The sequence below is a fragment of the Lynx canadensis genome, chromosome X, assembly GCF_007474595.2.
Source record: "Lynx canadensis isolate LIC74 chromosome X, mLynCan4.pri.v2, whole genome shotgun sequence".
Taxonomy (NCBI): domain Eukaryota; kingdom Metazoa; phylum Chordata; class Mammalia; order Carnivora; family Felidae; genus Lynx; species Lynx canadensis.
The window spans coordinates 108,273,743-108,282,162 of record NC_044321.2 but is presented as its reverse complement, the minus strand read 5'-3'; the positions used below and the strand labels follow the sequence as shown (position 1 = coordinate 108,282,162).

At 40.8% G+C, this 8,420-nt stretch overlaps 1 pseudogene; it reads right to left on the bottom strand.

Annotated features, from left to right (window-relative positions):
• Positions 1 to 7,907: 7,907 nt before the first annotated feature.
• On the bottom strand, positions 7,908 to 8,063 carry LOC115507894 (annotated as a pseudogene).
• Positions 8,064 to 8,420: the final 357 nt, after the last annotated feature.

The window sequence follows — 8,420 nt, the reverse complement described above, 5'->3', positions numbered from 1 at the left end:
TAAAGCAAATAAATAATCATCTACAAATAGTGTATTTCTCATATTGGCTCGGAATTTCATTATTTGGAACTCTGAAAACATTCTCCTACAGATCCAACATTATACACACTGGATAGGTTCCTTTGTTTAGTACATAATGTTTAACGCATAACTCATTTATGCATTTAAAAATGTGGGCGGAACTAGAGTGTATTATGCTAAGTGAAAGAAGTCAGTCAGAGAAAGACAGATATCATATGATTTCACTCATATGTGGAATCTGAGAAACACAACAGATGAACACAGGGGAAGGGAAGGAAAAATAAGATAAAAACAGAGAGGGAAGCAAACCATAAGAGAATTTTAAATACAGAGAACAAACTGAGGGTTGCTGGAGGGGAGGTAGATGGGGGGATGGGTTAAATGGGTGATGGGCATGAAGGAGGGCACTTTTTGAGATGAGAACTGGGTGTCATATGTAAGGGATGAATCACTGGGTTCTCCTGAAGCCAAGACTACACTGTATGTTAGTTAACTTGAATTTAAATTAAAAAAAATAAAAAAGATAGTTGTAGGGGTGCCTGAGTCGCTCAGTCAGTTAGGCATCCAACTCTTGATTTCAACTCAGGTCATGATCTCACGGTTCCTGAGTTCCAGCCCTGCATAGGGCTCTGTGCTAACCACACAGAGCCTTCTTGGGATTCTCTCCCTCTCTCTGCCCCTCTCCTGCTCATGCTCTCTCTCTATCTCAAAATAAATAAGTACATTTTAAAAAATTATTTTAAAAAGATAGTTCTTAAAAAATATATTAATTGAGCATTGGAGTGCCTGGCTGGCTCAGTTGGTGGAGCATGGGACTCTTGATCTCAGAATTGTGAGTTTGAGCCCCATGTTGGGTGTAGAAATTACTTAAAATAACTTAAAATATTTTTAAAATTTTTTAATGTTTATTTTTGAGAGAAGGAGAGAGAGAGAGAGAGAGCCAGCAGGGGAGGGGCAGAGAGAGAAGGAGACCCAGAATCCGAAGCAGGCTCCAGGCTCTGAGGTGTCAGCACAGAGCCCATTGCAGGGCTTGAACCCACGAACTGCGAGATCGTGACTTGAGTGGAAGCTGGACACTCAACCGACTGAGCCACCCGAGTGCCCCTAAAATAAAATAAAATGTTAAAAAAATACATTGAGCACTCAGGGCACCTGGGTGGTTCAGTGGGTTAGGCATCCCACTTCGGTTTGTCATGATCTCACGGTTTGTGGGTTTGAGCCCCGTGTCCGGCTCTGTGCTGACAGCTCGGAGCGTGGAGCTGCTTCGGATTCTGTGTCTTCCTCTCTCTCTGCCTCTCCCCTGCTCGTGCTGTCTCTCTCTCTCTCTCTCAAAAATAAATAAATTTAAAAAAAATTTTTTACTCTCAAAAATAACATTAAAATATTTTTTTAATTAAAAAAAAATTAATTGAGCTCTAATTTGTGCCAGGAAACGTTCTAGCCCTGATGATAATAATAATAAATAATAAATAATAATGAAATAGACAAAACTCCCTGTCCTCAGGGTATCTTCTATCTTGTATCCATATGATAAGACAGAAAAGAAAGAAGTAAAGTATCTGGAATGGTAGATGGTGATATAGGCTCCCTTGAATGAAGGACCAAGAGAGGGGATGGGGGAGGGCCAACTTAGCTTATCGTTAGTGGAATCTGTATCCTAGTGTGTTAAAAAAAAGGATTTGAGGTAGAAATTATTTATAGAACCTAATGATCATAAATGAAATAATACCAGAAAAGACTGTCAACTGAGAAAGTGTATAAAAACATACTTCCTTCTCTACAGCAGTAGGGCAGGCAGAGACCGACTTAGACTTTTAAGTCACTGACAAGCTCTCACAGCCTGGGACGGCTGTGGCTGGAAAGGGTAAGAGGCCCAAAGCAGTGATGGAAATTCCAGGAAGGAAGAAGGAAGGCGTCAAGAAGGAAGGCACACTTCTTGCTGATGGTATGAACTGCCATGGACAAGGAGTCCCACTATTCAGTTGCTACTTGGCTGTCATTTGTTCCCCTACGATTATGACCGTTCCTGACCACGATCTGTTTCCTATCTGGCATAGTAGAGTTGTATAACTTTTCCCTTGTTATTCTATCCCCCCAAACAAATACTTAATTTGAGGAGCTTTTCTAGTAAACTGAATTGTCAGTAACGTAAGGAAGTGGCGAAAAAGATCCCTTCAGTTCCCTACCTGTACCATCAAAATTTATATTAAAAGCCAACTACTCTGGCTCCCTCTCTCTTTGCCCTCCCCTGCTCTCATGAGCACTCCCACTCTCTCTCTGTCAAAAATAAATAAACATCATTTGTTTATTGATTGATTGATTTTTGACAGAGAGAGAGTGGAGTGGGGAAGGGGAAGAGAGGGAGGGGGAACAGAGGATCCAAAGCGAACTCCGTGCTGACAGCAGCAAGCCCCGACGTGGGGGTCAAACCCCCAAACCGTGAGATCATGACCTGAGCCGAAGTCGGATGCTCAACCGGCTGAGCCACCCAGGCGCCCCTTTTTTTGTGTGATTTTTAAAAGATTTTCTAGGGGCGCCTGGGTGGCTCAGTCGGTTGAGCGTCCGACTTCGGCTCAGGTCAGGATCTCACAGCTCATGAGTTCAAGCCCCGCGTCAGGGCTCTGTGCTGACAGCTCAGAGCCTGGAACCTGCTTCGGATTCTGTGTCTTCCTCTCTCTCTGCCCCAACCCACTCGCATTCTGTCTCTGTCTCTCTCAAAAATAAACATTTGGGGTGCCTGGGTGGCTCAGTCGGTTGAGCGTCCGACTTCAGCTCAGGTCACGATCTCACGGCTCGTGAGTTCGAGCCCCGCTTCAGGCTCTGTGCTGACAGCTCGGAGCCTGGAGCCTGCTTCATATTCTGGGTCTCCCTCTCACTCTGTCTGCCCTCTCCTGCTCACGCTGTCTCTCTCTGTCTCTCAAAAATAAATAAAATAAACATTGAAAATTTAAAAAAAAATAAACGTTAAAAAAATTAAAAAAAAAAAAAAGATTTTCTACATACGAGATAAATCCATAATGTAAAATTTCCCCCAAAGAAAAGCCTCAGGCCCAGATGGTTTCATGAAAGAATTCTACCAAATGTTTAAAGATTTAACTCCGGGGGCGCCTGGGTGGCGCAGTCGGTTAAGCGTCCGACTTCAGCCAGGTCACGATCTCGCGGTCCGGGAGTTCGAGCCCCGCGTCAGGCTCTGGGCTGATGTCTCGGAGCCTGGAGCCTGCTTCCGATTCTGTGTCTCCCTCTCTCTCTGCCCCTCCCCCGTTCATGCTCTGTCTCTCTCTGTCTTAAAAATAAATAAACGTTGGAAAAAAAAAATTTAAGAAAAAAAAAAAAGATTTAACTCCAATTTTGCACAATCCCATGCAGAAAATAGAAGGGGAGGGAACACTTCCCAATTCATTTTGTGAAGCTAGTATTCCCTCTGATACCACTCCATGGATACCTCACTGGGGAAGGGAGAGAGAGCCGAAGCTTGCCATGGGCCTGCAGAGATGAGAGTCGTGGCTCCTGGGGCGCCTGGGTGACTCAGTGAGTTAAGCATCTGGCTCTTGATTTTGGTTCAGGTCATGATCTCACGGTTGGTGAGATGGAGCCCCTCACTGGGCTCTGCAATGACAGTACAGAGCCTGCTTGGGATTCTCTCTCTCCCTCTGCCCCTCTCCCCCCGCAAAAATAAATAAATAAACTTTTTTTTTTTTTTTTTTTTTTTTTAATCCTGGCTCCCGATTTGGCTTTCTCTGACACCACCCTGAGCCGGGGAGGGGGGTGGTGGCATGCAGCCCTATGTTGCTACTGCCTTCCTGCTGTCGAATTCTAAGCTATCCACTCAGCATTTGCTGTGGTTGGAGGCGGGACCACAGTTTTTCCTGTGATGTTTGGCTGGAGTAGAGCATCAACACAAAATGTCTTCTGTCTTGCTAGGTCGCCCCTCTCCTGGTTTTTGTTTTGTTTTATTTTGTTTTGTTTCGTTTTGTTTTGTTTTTGGCTAAAGAGGGCACATGTTTATTGGGGCTCTTTGGGGCTGTTCCTGTTAGCATTTCTGGGTTGCCAACTTCTTCATCTCCATGTCTGAGATATATGAGGCAAAATAATACCCAGGGAACTCAGCGCCACATTGCTCCTTGGGTCCTGAGATCCCTCGCCCGTATGATATGTCTGCTTCTATTCAACCGTCAGCATCTTCTCATGTTTGTCTTATACATAATGTACAGGATTTTCATTTGTACCTAGAGGGAGAAATAGGGAAAAATATGCCTACACCATATTCCTGGAAGAGGAAGTCTTCTTGATAAATTTTGTTTTAAACAAAGGAACTTTAATTCTCAAAGTTTCTTATATTTTAAATTATAGTGTGCTAAATAAATATTCAGATCACTCTATTCTTTAAATTTCTTTATGCACGTATAAACAACAGTAAAAGGAATTTTAATATCTTGGTAAAAAATGTTAAGAGCACAGAACATCGTTACTTTGTCGTGAATTATTAAGATCTCTTTGCACAGTTCAGCTCCCATGGTCATTTTTACAGTGCAACACTACTATGCAAAGAGAGAACTTCCTGCTATACACCCTAAAAAGCAAGCATTAAAAGAATTAACTACAAAGAGTTATAATTAATAAGTTAACAAGGGAGATGAGATGTAATAATTTAAAATACTCGGTTAACCCAAAGGAATGCAGAAGAAGGAACAAAGAAGATATGGGACAAATAGATGACAAATAGTGAAAAGGTAGACTTAAAGTCAGACCTATCAATGACCATATTAAATAGAGATGGTTAATACACCCTGATTAAGAGGCAGCGATTTTCAGGGTACCTGGCCGGCTCAGTCTGTGGAGCATGGGACTCTTGATCTTAGGGTTGTGAGTTCAAGTCCCACACTGGGAGCAGAGATTACTTGAGAATAGAATGTTAACATAAAAACAGCAGTGATTGTCATACTGGATAACAAAACGAGATTAGTTAATGCCACTTTCAAGAAACTTTTGGGGCACCTGGTGGCTCATTCAGGTGAGCATTCTACTTTTGATTTCGGCTCAGGTCGTGATCCCAGCCAAGGTCATGGGATTGAGCCCTGACTTGGGCTCTGTACTAAGCATGGAGCCTGCATAAGATTCTCGCTCTGCCCCCTTGCCTCCTTGTGCTCTCTGTCTCTTTCTCTAAAAAGAAAAAAAGAAAGAAACTTTAAATATAAAGATGAATAGGTTAAAACTAAATGAGCAGATAAAGATACTGTGCTAATAATAATCAAAAGAAAGCCGAAATGGTTCTATTAATATCAGGCAAAGTAGATTTCAGAATAAAACTATTATCAAGGATAAAGATGATCATTTTATAATGATAAAGGGGTCAATTCTTCAAGATAACATAAAGCCTAAATATTTATATGCCTAATAACAGAGTTTCAAATTACATGAAGCAAAAACTGAACTGCGAAAAGAAATAGACAAACCCAGAATTATAGTTGGAGACTTCAACACCCTTCCTCAATAAATAAGACAAGTGGACAGAAAATCATTAAGGCTATAGAAGACCTGAATGACATTATCAGCTAATTTGCCCTAATTGATAGTTATAGAACACTCCACCACTAGCAGCAGAATAGATATTCTTTTTAAGTACACACATTGACCAAGATAGAACATATTCTGGGCCATAAAATAGGTCTCAATGCATTTAAAGGGATTCAAAGTATGTTCTCTGATCACAGTGGAACTAAATTAGAAATCAATAGCAGAAAGACATCTGGGAAATTCTCAAATATTTAGAAACTAAATAACACACTTTTAAGTGACACGGGGGTCAAAATAGATTCAAAAGGATTTTAAAAATATTTTGAACTGGGGGCACCTTGATCTCAGCGTGGTGGGTTTGAGCCCCACATTGGCTGCAAAGATTACTTAAAAAATAAATAAACCTAAAAAAAGTATTTTGAACTGGATCGAAAGGAAAACGCAACGCATCAAAATGTATGATGGGCAGCTAAAGCAGTGCTTAGAGGAAAATTTAGAGCAATAAATGTCTATGTTAGAAAAGAAGGTGGTTCAAAGGACTTGAATCAATTACTTCAACTTCCGACTTAAAAACCTAGAAAAAGAAGATCAAATAAAACTCCAAGAAAGCAACCTCCCCCCCCATAATAAAGATTAAAGTAGAAATCAGTAAAATAGAAAAATATGAAAATAGAGAAAATCATGGGCACCTGGATGGCTCAGTCAGTACAGCTTGTGACTCTTGATGTTATGGTCATGAGTTCGAACCCTACCCTGGGTGTAAAGGTTACTTAAATAAATAAACTTTAAAAAATAAAAATAGAGAAAATCAATGAAATGAAAATTTAGCTCTCTGGGAAGTTAAATAATACTGATAAACCTCTAGCCAGATGGATCGCAAAAAAAGAGAGAAGGAAGTGCCTGCCTGGCTCAGTCTGTAGAGTATACAACTCTTGATCTTGGGGTTGTGAGTATAAGCCCCACTGTGGGTGTAGAGATTACTTAAAAATAAGTAAATCAAATAAATAAATAAATATTTAAAAAAGAGAGAGAAGACACAAATTACTAATATGAAAGGAGATGACATCACTATAGGCTCTACAGATATTTAAAAGACAGAATGTTGGGGCGCCTGGGTGGCGCAGTCGGTTAAGCGTCCGACTTCAGCCAGGTCACAATCTCGCGGTCCGTGAGTTTGAGCCCTGCGTCGGGCTCTGGGCTGATGGCTCGGAGCCTGGAGCCTGTTTCCGGTTCTGTGTCTCCCTCTCTCTCTGCCCCTCCCCCGTTCATGCTCTGTCTCTCTCTGTCCCAAAAATAAATAAACGTTGAAAAAAAATAAAAGACAGAATGTTATGAACAACTTATGTCTATAAATATAATGACTTAGGGGGTGCCTGGCTGGCTCAGTTGGGGGAACTTGTAACTCTTGATCTCGGGGTTGTGAGTTTGAGTCTCAGGTTGGGCGTTGAGATTACTTAAGTTAAAAAACTCATGAAATGATCATAATAATGACCAGAAAAGAAACAGAAATAATAAAATGCTTCTCTTAAAAAAATTCACTAACTTAGATAAAGTGGACTTCTTTCAAAGAAGCCACCTACTAAAACTCACTCAAGAAGAAGTATATAAGTTGAATAGCTCTCTATTAAAGAAATCAAACTTACTAAAAAGCTTCCCACAAAGAAAATTCCAAGCTCAGATGACATTCCAGGTAAATTCTACCTGCCGTCTAGAAAAGAAGTATTAATTCTACACAAACGCCTTTAGAAAATGAAGACGCTGGAACACCTCCAAATTCATTCTATGAAGCCAGTATTAATCTGATACCAAAACTATACTAAGGAATCACAAGAAATGAAAACTACAGACCACAATCCCTCATGAACACAGATACAAAAGTTCTTAATAAGATATTAGTATATCAAATGAAGCCAACTATTTAAAGGACAATGTACCAAGGTTGGGAACACTCGAAAACCAATCAATGCAGGGGGCACCTGGCTGGCTCAGTCGGAGGAGGGTGCAACTCTTGATCTTGGGGTCGTGAGTTCAGGCACCACATTGGGTGTAGAGATTACTTAAATAAATAAATATTTTACAAAAGAAAATCAATCAATGTAGCTCAGCAACAACAACAAAATCCCATATGATCATCACAACTGATGTAGAAAAATTATTTGATAAAATCCAACATCCATTTCTTTTCAAACAAGGGTCTCACATGTTTCTTTCTGAACCCACCTACTGATACAGAAGCATAGTAACAAAGAAACATTATTTCCCCAATAAAACGTGTCTATTGTTCAGGTAGTAGGGGTGTTTACAGAGGGAGAGGAGAGGAACACGTGACCTTCATGCAGCATAAAAACGTGTGCCATCTCATGTGCGACCCCTTATAGACCCAGTTTGGTTCTTCTCCAATGCCTCCTCTTGGAGTTGTACTTGATTTTATTACCAGTTTTCATCCCAGTCTACTGGGGAATGGAACGATTCTGCTTTTGTTTCTTGGCTGGGAATTGCTTGATCCTGAAAGTCTTGTTAGAAGACATGGTGAGGAACAGTCAACCACACACACTACAATGGCAGAGAAAAGGCTCTTTTTTTAATAACAATTTTTTAAACTATTTCTTAATTTTTTTTAATTATTTATTTTTTTCATTTTTTATTTTTGAGAGAGAGAGAGAATGAGCATGAGCAGGGAAGGCGCAGACAGACAGGGAGACACAGAATTCAAAGCAGGCTTCAGACTCTGAGCTGTCAGCACAGAGCCCCATGCGGGGCTTGAACTCATGAACCGCAAGATCAAGGCCTGAGCCCAAGTAGGATGCTTAACCGACTGGGCCACCCGGTTGCCCCTAAAACTATTTTTTTTAAGTTTATTTATTTTAGAGAGAGAGAGAGAGAGA